At 35.1% G+C, this 13,660-nt stretch overlaps 1 long non-coding RNA gene across 13 annotated transcripts in view; it reads right to left on the reverse strand.

The window, feature by feature from the left end:
- The window catches only part of LOC140641542 (uncharacterized), a 292,971-nt gene that overhangs the window by 133,905 nt on the left and 145,406 nt on the right, over nucleotides 1–13,660 (reverse strand). For 10 of the 13 annotated variants that reach the window (XR_012038086.1, XR_012038089.1, XR_012038087.1 and 7 more), the window contains 2 exons: nucleotides 13,018–13,266; nucleotides 10,034–10,113 (listed from right to left, as the gene is read on the reverse strand). This is a non-coding gene — a long non-coding RNA (uncharacterized lncRNA). Of the gene's footprint in view, nucleotides 1–3,766; nucleotides 3,991–7,598; nucleotides 7,761–10,033; nucleotides 10,114–13,017; nucleotides 13,267–13,660 lie in introns of those variants that run through there. The other 3 variants (XR_012038098.1, XR_012038097.1, XR_012038090.1) reach the window with 3 other exon arrangements.

A 13,660-nucleotide genomic window follows, 5' to 3' on the forward strand; every position in this document is an offset into this window, starting at 1 on the left:
ATTTAGAAGACACTTATGAATATATACCATATAACATTATGTTCTAAGATAGCATATATACTGTTCAACAGTGCTCACTAAACAGACCTGACCCATTCAAGTTCATTTAAGGGATGATGACTAGGAGGATGAGTTGTAGAACCAAGTTGGTGAGTCTATATAATTTTCTTTAGATATAAGGCAACCACAAAGGGTTGTTGGGTTTTTTTTTTTTTTATTTTGTTTATATCTTCTGTTTTTTGTAGAGGGGTTCTTTCTTTTGTTCTTTATTTTGCTTTATGCTGTTCAATAAACAGTAATATAATGAAGTTATCTCTTTGTAAATTGGCTTAAAGTAGGTAAAATCATACCCTGAATCCAAGAAATATATAATTGTATAAGCAGGTTAATCTGGGCAAGTTAATGTAACAGTGGCTACACAGTGTTTATCAGCTCCCTACAGTAATCCATTCAATCTACTGTTCTGCTTCTGTTTAAAAGCCACAGTGTCTAGAAGTCTGCAAAGTGAAAGTCCCCGTCCAAGTTGTTATAGGACGTGGGTTACTTGTCTTTGTTGTTGTCCTTGTAGCCTTGGAAAAAGCACTTCTAACTTCACCTCTGAAAAAATTTTGAAATCATATGAAAGCAAACTGAAAAGCAGAGAGCAATGATTAACAAATATTTAGATCAGAGGAAAAAAATTAGAAATATGAAGTCAAACAAAGGTGAGACTAAAAGACAGGTGAGCATAATATGCTCTATACTCCTGCCCTCCACTCCTGCCATTTCTTCTTTCTAGTAATGGAAGAAATTAAGTTAATCACTTGTTCTTTTTAAAATAATGGGAATAAATGTGAAATGTTTCACTTTGTTAGGGTAAAAGACTTTTCAGTTACTGAAATTATTTGAAAAGACAAATTCCACTGGCTTTTACCCCACTAAAAATGCTCCTCTTCTATTTTCTTTTGTTGTTGTTGTTTTGTTTTGTTTAACAACAGTGCAGAATGACAGATGTGCGAAAAGGAGAAAGAGAACTAGGAAAAATATGATAACAGTCACAACTGGCTTCCTAGATTTATTTCCAGTTGATTTTACATCTGGTCCAACTGTGTTGTTTGTTGATATTCTGTTGGCAACAGACACGAGCAGTATGTGTCTCTTGCTTTTATTAACATTTTTATATCTAGACAAGAGAATTTGGTAGAAAATTGTAGCAACAAACTGAGTGATCTTTGCATTGCATTCTCAAAGTTGGCATGTTTTCACTTTCATATTCAAAAGGTCACCCAATCTAGTCAGTTCTGGGCATTTGTAAATATCTCTAGACTCTCTTGTTCAAAGGATTATCAAAGTCTTCAATGATTATAGCACTCACCTCCTGTCTTCTTTCTTAGGTGGGCAGATCCACCCATTCTACTGGCACTAAACTAAAACCTGATCATATCCCTAGCTAATTTTTCAATTATGCCACTTATCTATAAAATAAACTCCCAATGTATTAGTGAGACATGTAAGATTTTTAATATTGGTTATCAATCTAATTTGCATTTCAAACTCTAATTGCTTGCTATTTACCCACATATTTCAGCAATGTTGAACTTTTTTCTGGCCATTCTTCAAACTTTCCAGACTCTCATAACACTAGCCCTTCACACATGCCTTGGACTATGCCTGAATTTTCCTATCTATCATTTATCCTTCTAGATCCAGCTCAATATCTATTCCTCTGTCAAGTCTTTATTGACATTCCTAGCTGTAACAACAAAGTAAACCCCTCTGATGATACAGTGAATTAATTCTCCCCTAGGAATGGCTCACAACTCTGAATGATTTTTATAATGACACATTTACCAAGAGGGAAAAATAAATAGCATAAACAACACTTTAGAAACAAACACAAATGCAACTTCTCCAAATGGTATTTTAATTTTTCAGTGGCTTATTTTTTTCTATCACCTAATTAATGTTAGATAAATAATTGCTGATATTCCTTTTTTCTTTCTATATATAGGCATTTAATCTAAGAACATCAAAGTTCTTTAAATACATTAATTATTTTTTTTCTGCATGAAACTAAAGTACTAATATTACTATGTAACTAGATTTGGGGAAAAAATTGAGTGTTAGCAATTTATCTAATGTTATACAGGGACTGCACTACAAGGGAAAGGAAACAAACAAACAAACAAAAGAATCCCAGATGCTTCAATATGGGGGAAAAATATTGTATATAATGGGGGAAAAATATTTGTATATAACTGGTGTTCAGCCTATTATAACTCCAACAAGTATTATTTTCCAATGCTGGCAGATATTGCAACCACTTTTCCTAACATTTTCTAAAAATAGAGAAGAGGGGATTCCTTGGTTGGCTCAGCGGTTTAGCGCCTGCCTTTGGCCGAGGGTGCGATCCTGGAGTCCCCGGATCGAGTCCCACGTCGGGTTCCCTGCATGGAGCCTGCTTCTCCCTCCTTCTGTGTCTCTGCCTCTCTCTCTCTCTCTCTCTCTCTCTCTATCATCTCTATCTCTATCATAAATAAATAAAATAAATAAATCTTTAAAAAATTTTTAAAAAATAAAAATAGAGAAGAGAATAAATAGTGTTAGGGCTGGAGACAGTAAAACAGACAGGCTGCTAACTGAGATTTTCTGCATCCTGGATCCATTCTCTTACAATGCAAGACCTCTGGTCCTTACCATATTGTTTTTGTGTGTCTCTTATAAATGTAGCAGCCATCTCAATATGCTATTCCATTAATCCCTCAAATAATTATTTAATGGAATTTTGCCATATGGACTTCATTATCTCCTCCACTCCCTCTTGAGGATTTTATAAATACGGGATGCTTTTAGAATAAAAAATGAATTACAGTTTCAAAATAGGATGCAAAAAATTATGATCCAGAATTTTCACACAGGTTTGAAAATACCTCATGCTATTAAATTTTTAATCCATAGACTTGTTTCCACTCCTGGGGGGGGGGGGGTGTGGAGCTTCATTCCTTCTCTGTCACTTTTTTCTAGGGTCTAAGCTGAGGCCATCTTCTCTTGTTCTCCAAAAAACAGTACCGCAACCATTACCAAAATGTTTGGTCTTTGGAGTTATTTTGATATCAACCCTTGAGATGTTATAGCTTTCTTTAGAAAGGGAAAAGGGAAAAAATGTCTTTTTCTTTTCTCTATAATGCCAACTTGATTTTTCTCAGCAAGTCCTATCTTTTTGTCTTGATTAGAGAGACACTTCTACTTCTTATTAATGCTGCTCTTTCTAGCGGCTCTCTGAATCCCATCTCTTGAAAAACATCCCTGGACTCTTGCCAGTTAACAGCTATCAATATATATTTCTGTGTATTTTAGTTATTAGCATAATGGCTTATTGCTCCAACTAAATTTAAAACTCCTTGAGTGAAGGGATCTTGAAATTTTCATCTTCACATTCCCCAAAGCATTTTAGCACAGTGCCTTCAAATCATAAGTACTTGAAGTATATTTGTCAAATGAAAAAAATTAAATGTATTCTATATTATAAAGCACAATGGAAACTGAATGACAGTGATGACAAAACCTTTGTTTTAAATAGAAATTAACTAATAATAATGGAGAACTTCCATATTATTATTTTTCCATTGGAATATGGATCATCCTCAAGTCATCTTAAGGAAACGTTATACATATGCAAGCAGGCTTTTACATGGGTAGAGGAAATCTGCCTACCCACAGTCAAAGAGAGAGAATTCTCTGACAGCTGTAATCAGGCTTGTTTTGCCCCTCTTCTTTGAGCTTCCACAGTCCTGGAAACCAGCCAGGACTGGCGGATCACTAGGGATGCCACCACTCCTGTGCTCAAATTGTGTTTATTACCTGTCAGCTTCAATGCACTAAATGACCCTCTAGTGACTTGAAAGAGTTAATGGTCCTCCAAAATGTGAACAACTCACTCCCATCTGATTGTTAGGATCAGCTCCATTATGTTTTATTTGAAAATTTTGGTTCCTTCTCCTTTTTTCTCTCCTAAAATGAAAATACTGGCTCAGCTAAATCCAATATAAATAATTTTACAATATAAAACAATATTTAAGCAGTTCCAATATTTTTTTCTCTGCTCTATCCAAAAAATCACTTATTTTAGGCATACTTCCAGTTAAGAACATCTAGCACACCAAAATCCAAATATAGTGAGATACTAGTAACCTTAATGACTGAACAACATTTAAGCATTTTCTTAAATGTTGAAATGTCTTCCCACATCTGAAAATAATAAACATATATCTTCTATAGTAATGATAGGATAACAGAGAATTTAAAAAATAGTCTCTGCCATTAAAATCCACCAGTTCAGTTGGGAAGAAAGAAAAAAAAGTGATCAAGTGAATGGTGAACTGTGGAATACTAAGATGTAGACAGGAGTAAAATGGTGTCTCTAGAAAATGCCTTATAAAAATGACTTTAATCATCATAAAGTATACAACACTGTGGCTTTTAGTATATTCACAATGTTGTACAACTACCACCATTATCTAACTTCAAAAACATTATGGGGTCTTGGGTGGCTCATTTGGCTAAGTGTCTGCCTTTGGCTCAGGTCATGAACCTGGAGTCCTGGGATCCAGCTCCACATTAGGCTCCCTTCTCAGCTGGTAGCCTGCTTCTCCTCCTCCCCGCTCATGCTCTCTCTTGCTATCTCCTTTGCTATCTCTGTCTCTTTTTCACTCAAATAAATAAATAAATAAAATCTTTAATTCCGGAAATTAAAGATTTCATCATTGCCAAAAGACACCTTATAATCATTAAGCATTAACCCCCTCTCTTCCCTACCCCCCCCCCCAGTCTCTGGAAACCACTATTAATCTACTTTGTCTCTAGAATTTGCTTATTCTAGAAATTTTACATAAATAGTGAGAAACTGTGAATCATATAACATGTAGTCTTTTATGTCTGGCTTTTTTCACTTAACACAATGTTTTCAATTTCTATACATGTTGTATGGAATTAACATTTCATCCTTTCTTAAGGCTAAGTAGAATCACATCATATGGATATACCACATTTTGTTTATCCATTATTTAGTTGATGGAATTTGTGTTTCTATTGTTTGCTACTGTGAATAATACTACTATGAACATTCATGTACAAGCTTTTTGTTTGAACACGTGTTTTCAATTCTCTTGGATGCATACCTATGAGTGGAATTTCTGATTTTTGTGATAATTCTGTTTAACTTTTGAGGAGACACATTGTTTTCTAGAGCAACTAGACCATTTTAATAACCCATTAGCAATGTGTGAGAATTCTAATTTCTCCAGGTCATGACTCACATTTCCCTTTCCTTTCTTCTCTTAAGATTATAACCATGTTACAGAGTATCTCATTGTAGTGTTGGTTTGCATTTCCCAAATGAGTACTGACATTGAGCACCTTTCACTGTTTATTGGCTATCTGTACATGTTTTTTGGGGGAAATTTACATTTAAGTCCATTTCAAAAATTGGGTTGACTTTTTTTTTGAGTTTTAGGATATATTTCTATATTGTAAGGAATAAACTTCTATCAGATGTATGTTTTGGAAATATTTTCCCCCATTCTGCAAGCAGTCTTTTCACTTTCTTGATAGTGTTCTTAGATGCACAAATGTTCTTAATTTTGATGAAGTAAAATCTATGTTTTTCTTTTATTGCTCGCAAATTCAAGGTCCTATCTAAAAATGTAGTGCCAAATCCAAGCTCATGAAGATTTAATCCTGTTTTCTTCTAAGATATTATGATTTTTCTTGAGGATTTAGGTCTTTGATCCATTTTGAGTTAATTTTCATATACAATACAAGGTTTGGATCCAACTCGATTTTTTTGTATGTTGTTGGCTAAGTACCATTTGTTGAAAACATAATTCTTTCTCCACTGAACGGCTTTCACACCGTTGAGGAAAACCAACTGATCAGAGATATGTGGGGTTATTTTTGGACTCTCAAATCTATTCTGTTGATTATATTTCTAACTATGCCAATACAGTTTTGATCACTGTAGCTTTGCAATAAGTTTTGAAATTGAGAAGTGTAAGTCTTCCAACTTTGCTCTTGTTTTGCAAAATTGTTTCAGCTATTCTGGATCTCTTGCAGTTCTATATGTATTTTGAGATAGCATTTCCATTTCAAAAAAAAAAAAAGAAAAGGTTCTTGGAATTGTGATAGGGATTGTGTTAAATCTGTATATCAATTTGGGAAATATTTTCATGTTAGCACTATTAATTTTTCTAATCCATGATCAGTGGATGTCTTCCACATATTTAGGTCATCAATTTCTTTCAGCAATGTTTTGTAGTTTTCAATGTAGAAGTCTTACACTTCTCTGCTGAAATCTATTACTTAGCTAATATTTATCAAGTTTAACATTAAGATGTAGCAGATACAGTGATAAGGATATATTTAAAAGCCAAATACTAACTCCTTTTTATTTATTTGTTTTTATAGGTCTATTTAGGCTAAGATGGAGGCCTTGACTCAGGAATGACAATAACAAACTTAACCTTTAAATCTGAAGTGCTTGCATTTCTACCAGTAACATCTACTATTTCTATCATTGCATTTCTTCTATGTATGGTCCTAGGCTTTAAAAAATAAAAATTCCAATGGTAACAAGTATTATCAGTTTGATAGTATATAGTCACGAGGTGGCTTAAACATGCTTAAATGATTAGATCTTTTATTCATTTACACACTAAATGATTATTTTAATCAATGATATTTCTCAGCTTCTAAGTGCTAGACACTATTATAGGGAATGGAAATGGAAGAGCTCCCATCATCAAGGAACTGAATAAAACTTGGAAACAAATATAAATAATAAAATATTGGATTATAAAGACATAAATTCTAGTACAATGGTCCTTGCAAAATGCTACATGAGAACAAACTAAGAGTGAGAATAAAAGAAAGGTTTTCCCTGAGTTTTAATGGCTGAAAAGGCATTTGCCAATGAGAAGACATTCCAATCACCTAGAACAGAAAGTACAAAGCAGAGAAGTGCCAAACTGGAAGCTACATTCTGAGAACTCTACTTAATTATGTAGAGGAGGGAGTTTAGAATGAAGTACCAGGGTGGGGGGAGGGGGCAGGCAGGGGTGAGTGCCAAGAAATGAGCTTAAAAAGATACCCAGGTATGGTGCCATACACAATGTCTTAACACCAGTGGTTCCCAAGTGAAATTTAGTCACAAACTTCTGGGTACCCAAACTATAGACAGAGCAAAGCATAAATAAATAAATCAGATTAAAGGAAGAAGCCTCCAAGGCCACCCCAGTGACCTCATGACTCTTAATTAACAAACACTTGTGGAATAGTTTTAAAAACCACCTCTGCTCACATGAGAAACTACAATAATATCCTGCAATATTTGGAATCAAAAGGAATTAATTTAACTCTTGCTGAATATGGGGAAAGTCAGTTTAATAGTCTAGGAATGATGATGTCAAGTTTTAGCAAGGGACTGGGAAAAGCCCACACTGATTTTTATTCTTGCTCTCCTATAATTCATTCTCCATAGATAGTCCAGAGTCATCTGTTTAAAATGTAAATCTGATAACCACAGTCTTCTGTTGAAATTCTTCCTACTGCACCTAAAAGCCCAGATGCCTGAATTTTCTCACCTGCCTTTGCTTGATTGGGCCTTTTTGCTGTTTTCCCTCTGCCTGAAATGCTTTGCCTTCAACTCTTCACACAGAAGATCCTTCATCACCAAGGTTTTGGCTGACAGTTCTCCCATTCACAGAGGCCTCTTCCGTCTGCGGGATCTAAGGGACATCTCTGCTGCCACTTTGTGACACACACCCTCATTTATTTTTATTTCCTTCCTTGCATCCAGCATAATCTGAGTCACCATGTATATTTGTTGTTTTGCATATTTATGTTCTGTTTTAATCCTACTCTCAATTTTCTCTAGATGGCAAGCACTCTTAGAAAAGTCTGCCTACCTTGTTCATCACTCCATGTATAGTTCTCAGAATAATATAAGGAATGTGGTATTACCTCATTATATATTTGTTGATTAAATACATTCAATAAAGAGCACACAAAAGGTAGTTTCATCAATAAAGCCTAGGGGAAATATCAGTAGGTGTAGGTCAGATAGCCCAGAACAAGCCTGGTAGAGTCTGTAAGATTCTAGATGGTCACCCATCAACTGCAAGGGTGACTCCTGAGTATCTGGTATATGACTCATCCTTTCTGTCCTTTCTTCCATTCTTCCCTTTTCTAATTCATCTTTCTAGTGACCTATAACCCTGCCCCTTGTTTTTGAGCAAAGTGATATTATGCAAAAGTATTCTCAAAGGAACACAAAGCAGGGGAAAAGATGTTTAAATTCAAAACAATGCAGCTCTGGTGAATATATTATAGACAGCAAGCTGTCATCATGATCATGTGAGTTATGCCAATTTGAATGATAAATGTGAAAAAGCATCCTACAATCCTGCTAAGATGCTTACTCAGAGTGGCTTGCATTATTGGCAGCAGTATGTCCACAGTGAAATGATATTATATAGTTTCTGGGCTAAACTCACACTTAAGAGTCACATTTTACCAACAGAATATGATTGAAAAGTCACTCCTCACATTCAACAAACCATCTGGAAAACTCTCTTAAAGAACTTTTGACGACTTACAGAAAATGGATGAACTAAAAAGCACTCTGACTTCAGGGTAGAAGAAAATTAAATTGGTTTCCACTAGGTTGACCACAATCAAGAAATTCAAACTTAGCTCCAAAAGTGAGAGAGACACTTGAAGACTAGTAATATGGTTTTGGGGAGAGCAAGATGAATTTAGCCAAAGTTTTTGAACTCTCTAGTGAGAAGGGAGGTCATAGATAGGAAGACCAAGAAGAAGTCTGCAATAATCCAGACAGGCAATGATTAAACCCCCGATGAGAACAGGAATTATTGATTGTCTAAAGGGAGAGTGGGTGGAGGGAGTTAATTTCCCTTGCTTCTTCCTTACTTCAGACAAATAAATCATTGCTTTCACCTTTATGTCTACACAAAATACATAATAAAAAAGTAGAACTATTGGTGGTTAAAAAAATTGGGGTATAAAAAGTTAAATGATGCTAGAAGTGAATTTGTAAAGATAGCTATATAAACTTAAATTATTAATTACTAAGGCCAACACCAATTCCTGCATTGCCAGATCCTGCTGCGATTCTGAAAACCAATATGTTTTTGTCTTGAAGGGTGTTTGAAAGAAACTGGTTAACCTAAAAGGCCTTGAGATGTTAGGGGAATTACAGAAGAGAGACTCTGTAAATCAATACAATTTCTTCAGCAAATACTGTATCAAAAAGAAGGACATTGAATTCAACATTGTCAGCAATGGAGATAAAATCATTTATATCCAAGGAAGTGTAAACAGCCTCAGACTAAATAGTTGGCAGCACAGGAGGAAATTGAAAGAGGCTCTCATCATACCACACCCGCACAATCTTTGATTCAGTAGGAGGCCCGTTTACAAAGACATGCTATTGGTTTGAAGGATGACCACCCCCTCCAAAGCCTGCTTTTAACACCTAGCAGAAAGCACTCTGTGCTTTCCTTCTGGAATAATAAGGATGTTTCACATCTTCTAACTAGTGATTCCAGCTGGTTATAAGATTAAGATGATCTCAAAAAAAAAGATTAAGATGATCTCTCCCATTTTACAGATAGGACACAGGACCACTGACAAAGCTTAAATATCTTAAATAACATATGTAGCTATCACCATGCAATTTAAATTATGACTAATCATGATCTTGAGAGTCTAAAATTGCTCCAGAGTTGAAGACAGAACTACCAAAAAGAAAATCAGTGCTAAAATTATAGAACACTGAAGACTTTGCAGCATTTATGCCAGCTAACACAAATTCTCTACTCTCTCTAGTCTCAGTTTCCCTATCTTTAAAACCAGCAAGCAATACCTTATTATCTGGTGGATACCTCTAATTAAATATTCAATTAATATGTGTTCATGTTATTGCAAACCCATCCGGCTCCTCAAGTCAGCACAGCAAAACACAAATGCAGAGCTTTACCTCTTTGCAAGCGTTCCTCCATTTCCAGGTAAAGTCAAATGGAATGTCCTGATGAGATGCCAGGAGTTCAGTATTTGAATCTAAGTGAGGGAAACATAGGCTTAGGTTATAGAGAATGAAGAGCTAATCTATCAATTACTAAATATCAATTACTAAGTATTTATTGATCATCAACCATGACATACCCAATAGTAAGGCATCACACAGAATGTAGAAGCATGTAAGCCAGTTCCTACATTCTGGAAATCACTCTAGCACCCAGGAAAAAAATTACCTCTAAAAACACCACAAAATCCTACTTGAATATAGTATCTTTGATGACTCTTGAAGTTATATATGTATTTTTACTACCACACCACTTTGGTTTGCATTACACCTGAGAGATAGTTATTAAGCTAAATAAGGTAGTTCTCCCCCATGCACTATAACTACACTTTGCCAGCAGTTTCTGGTGCCAAGGTATATTTGGAAGTATAATTAACAGGATATATATTCAATGGTTGATATATTAACTGATAATTTCCTCATTGAATATCCTGCACCTTTTCCTCAAAACAGCTGATGTCCAGGTGCTTTCCATTTGAGTTTATCCACAAATTGTAAGACTTTTAGAAGCTTAGACTTCAACCTGTGAAGGTTTGCATACTCTATCAGCTCTTCAGATAACTGTAGGTTCCTCAGAAAAGACAGGTTCCTCAAAAATCCTCTTACCTTACTCTGATTCCCAGATGGTAAACAATAGCACTTTCAATTGACCAAAGAGAAACTTCTTTTCAATGTCTACCACATGGCAACTCTTCTCTTCTATCAAAACCCTACTATTATTTTTCTTTCAGAACTGGTCACTTTATGGGATCCCTGGGTGGCTCAGTGGTTTGGCACCTGCCTTTGGCTGGGGTGTGATTCTGGAGTCCCGGGATCGAGTCCCACAATCGGGCTGCCTGCATGGAGTCTGCTTCTCCCTCTGCCTGTGTCTCTGCCTTTCACACTCTCTGTGTCTCTCATGAATAAATAAAATCTTTAAAAACAACAACTAAAAAAGAAATGGTCACTTTAGCCACCAGAGGAAATCTTCTCCCTCTTCTTCTATATGAAGGAATAGAAACTAGGGGAGTGTTTTCTACCTCCTATTTTACACCAGAATTGCTATGTTTTTATAGTTAAATTAATCCATAGCTCTCTCTTTCTCTCCCACATCTTCTGGCTCTCTTTACAATATCCTGGCTCTTCAACTGACTTAAGCTCTTAACTATTTAAAATCATAAGTGCTGAGCATTCATTGACACCTGAGAATATAGGAAAAACTAAAGGCCATTCAAAATAATCCCTATCCAAGATTAGAAGGTTTGCAGTAGGATTGTTACAATCCCAAATTTCAAAGAAACAAAAGCAATGATAGATTTATAGTTCACTTAGAAAAAAGAAAACAAAACCAGAAACCAAAACAAACTGGTTTGCTCACTTTTAATCAATATATAAATACAACAGTATTCCAGACATTTCAGAGGTTTATTTTAGATGTTTATTTATTTTTTAATTTTAAATTTTCTGGAACTTGCTGGTAATAGATGCTAAAATCCAGCTACAAAATTAAAACATGAAGCCCCTAAATAGGATTAATGTCAATGACAAAGGAACAGTCCAAGATATTCTGAAGATGTTTTAGGCTGTTTATCTTTTACAAGTCTAATGCTATGGTGGGCTAATATGAACACTATATTACAGATGGGGAAATGAAGTCCATGAGTATTCAGTGTGTTACCCAAGGAAATCATTAAATCATGAGATGAGCAGAGTACAATTTAAGACTGATACCTTAAATAGAAACTAAACAGTTCTTCAGGAGATTAAGAAAATTAATGATATTTGATGAATTGTAAAAGTTCAATTAGGTGAAGGAAAGGCAGACAATATAAAGGCAGTTCAAATAAAACATGCCGTGACATTACGGCAATATCACATTTGACTTACAGTAAACTGACCAGCCCTGATATTGATTCATATGTCTTGTATATGTCATAAAAAAAATCACAGAGATGAATGATATACTTGCCTACTGATTTACCTCCTATAAATACAAAAGAACATCTCATAGAAGACAATGGTAGCTAGTTCCCATGATGCTTATATGAAAAGATTACAATTTACCCTATTTATACTATTTATATATGTCACATCTTGGAATACAGAATTTCATGTTCTCTTTAACAGACTCTGCAATATATCTACTAAAAATTAGAAAGAAAACTAAAACACATTGATGTTGCTGTATTTCAGGTGCTATTCAAGGCTCAGTACTTGTGATCTCATTTAATTTTTATAAAAATTCTATAATGTAATTAGTAGCCTAATTTCACTAATGCTGAATCTTTGGTCAAAAATGGTTGATGATTATACCAAGGGTCACTCAAGTAAAAGTGGTGCAGTTAGAATTTTCAATCAAATATCCCACTTTAAAGCACCATGTATTACATCTGGGTTGTGTGATATATATTATTATTGTCCATTGTCTCCATCTGTCCTTGGGGCATGAATTCATAACATCTAGGCATGTTTCTCTTGCTAAATTAGGCCATAGACCAGAGAATATTCCAGAAAAGTCACTAACAGTCTATTGGACCAGATCTGATAAATGAGATAAAAGTGTCACTTCTTTGCTAAACTATTACATGCTAGATAATAGAGGCGTATACACATACACACATGCACACTTTTCGAACTTTAAGTGGTCCACAAGTTCTTTCAACCTGCAAAGAACTGTAGCAAGATTCAAGCACCCTGGATACAGATTGCTTGAATTCAAAGACTTGAACAAAGCCCCATATCTAGATAAGTGGTACACTTCCTACTATGTGGTAGTTGGAAGGATTGGGAGATTTCTATCAAAATAATTTTTTCTCAAAAGCTGATGCCTAAGAAAGCCTCCCTCTTCTACTTCTTCCAGTCTAACCTAATCTTTAACCCCTAATTAAAGCCCTTCTTACCTCCTATATTAGGGTCTCTAGATGGCCCTCATCCACCTAAGAATCTCTTATTTTTCAATCTTCTTTTAGCACAGAATGCTTCTATTCAATTATCCATATATGGTCTTCTACAGTTATCTTCTTACTTTCCATTACTATTTCTTCTCAACTTTTTGTATTATTAGCAGCACAATGACTGTCTTGATGGTGGTAAGCGTTTGTGGCCTCTGTGTCTATCTCAGGCATCCAAACTCACTAAAAATAAACATCCTGTATAAATAAAAATGTGATTATTATGCCAACATGGTTTCAAGACAGACTCTAACCTTATCCCTTGATAAAATCCTTCAAATTGGAAGACTGCCTTCTCCAATCCACTTCTCTTTAGATATCTGAAGCCACTACAAGTAGACACTGAACTCCCTTTCTCTGCATTTCTTGATGTTCAATACCTAGGAGTTCTCTCTTCATAGGAATTGAGAATTACCTGAAATATTCCATTAAGTGAAAACCTTTAACTACCTCTTCCCCTTTTCAGGCAAAGCAATGTATATTAGTAAATATGTTATTGAAGAAAAACACTGACTTTCTCAATGAGGACAGCAACGGTTGTGAAGTATCCAAGAGGTTTTCAAGCTTCAGTATATAGCTTGACAATGTAATA

The sequence above is a fragment of the Canis lupus genome, chromosome 10, assembly GCF_048164855.1.
Source record: "Canis lupus baileyi chromosome 10, mCanLup2.hap1, whole genome shotgun sequence".
Lineage (NCBI taxonomy): Eukaryota > Metazoa > Chordata > Mammalia > Carnivora > Canidae > Canis > Canis lupus.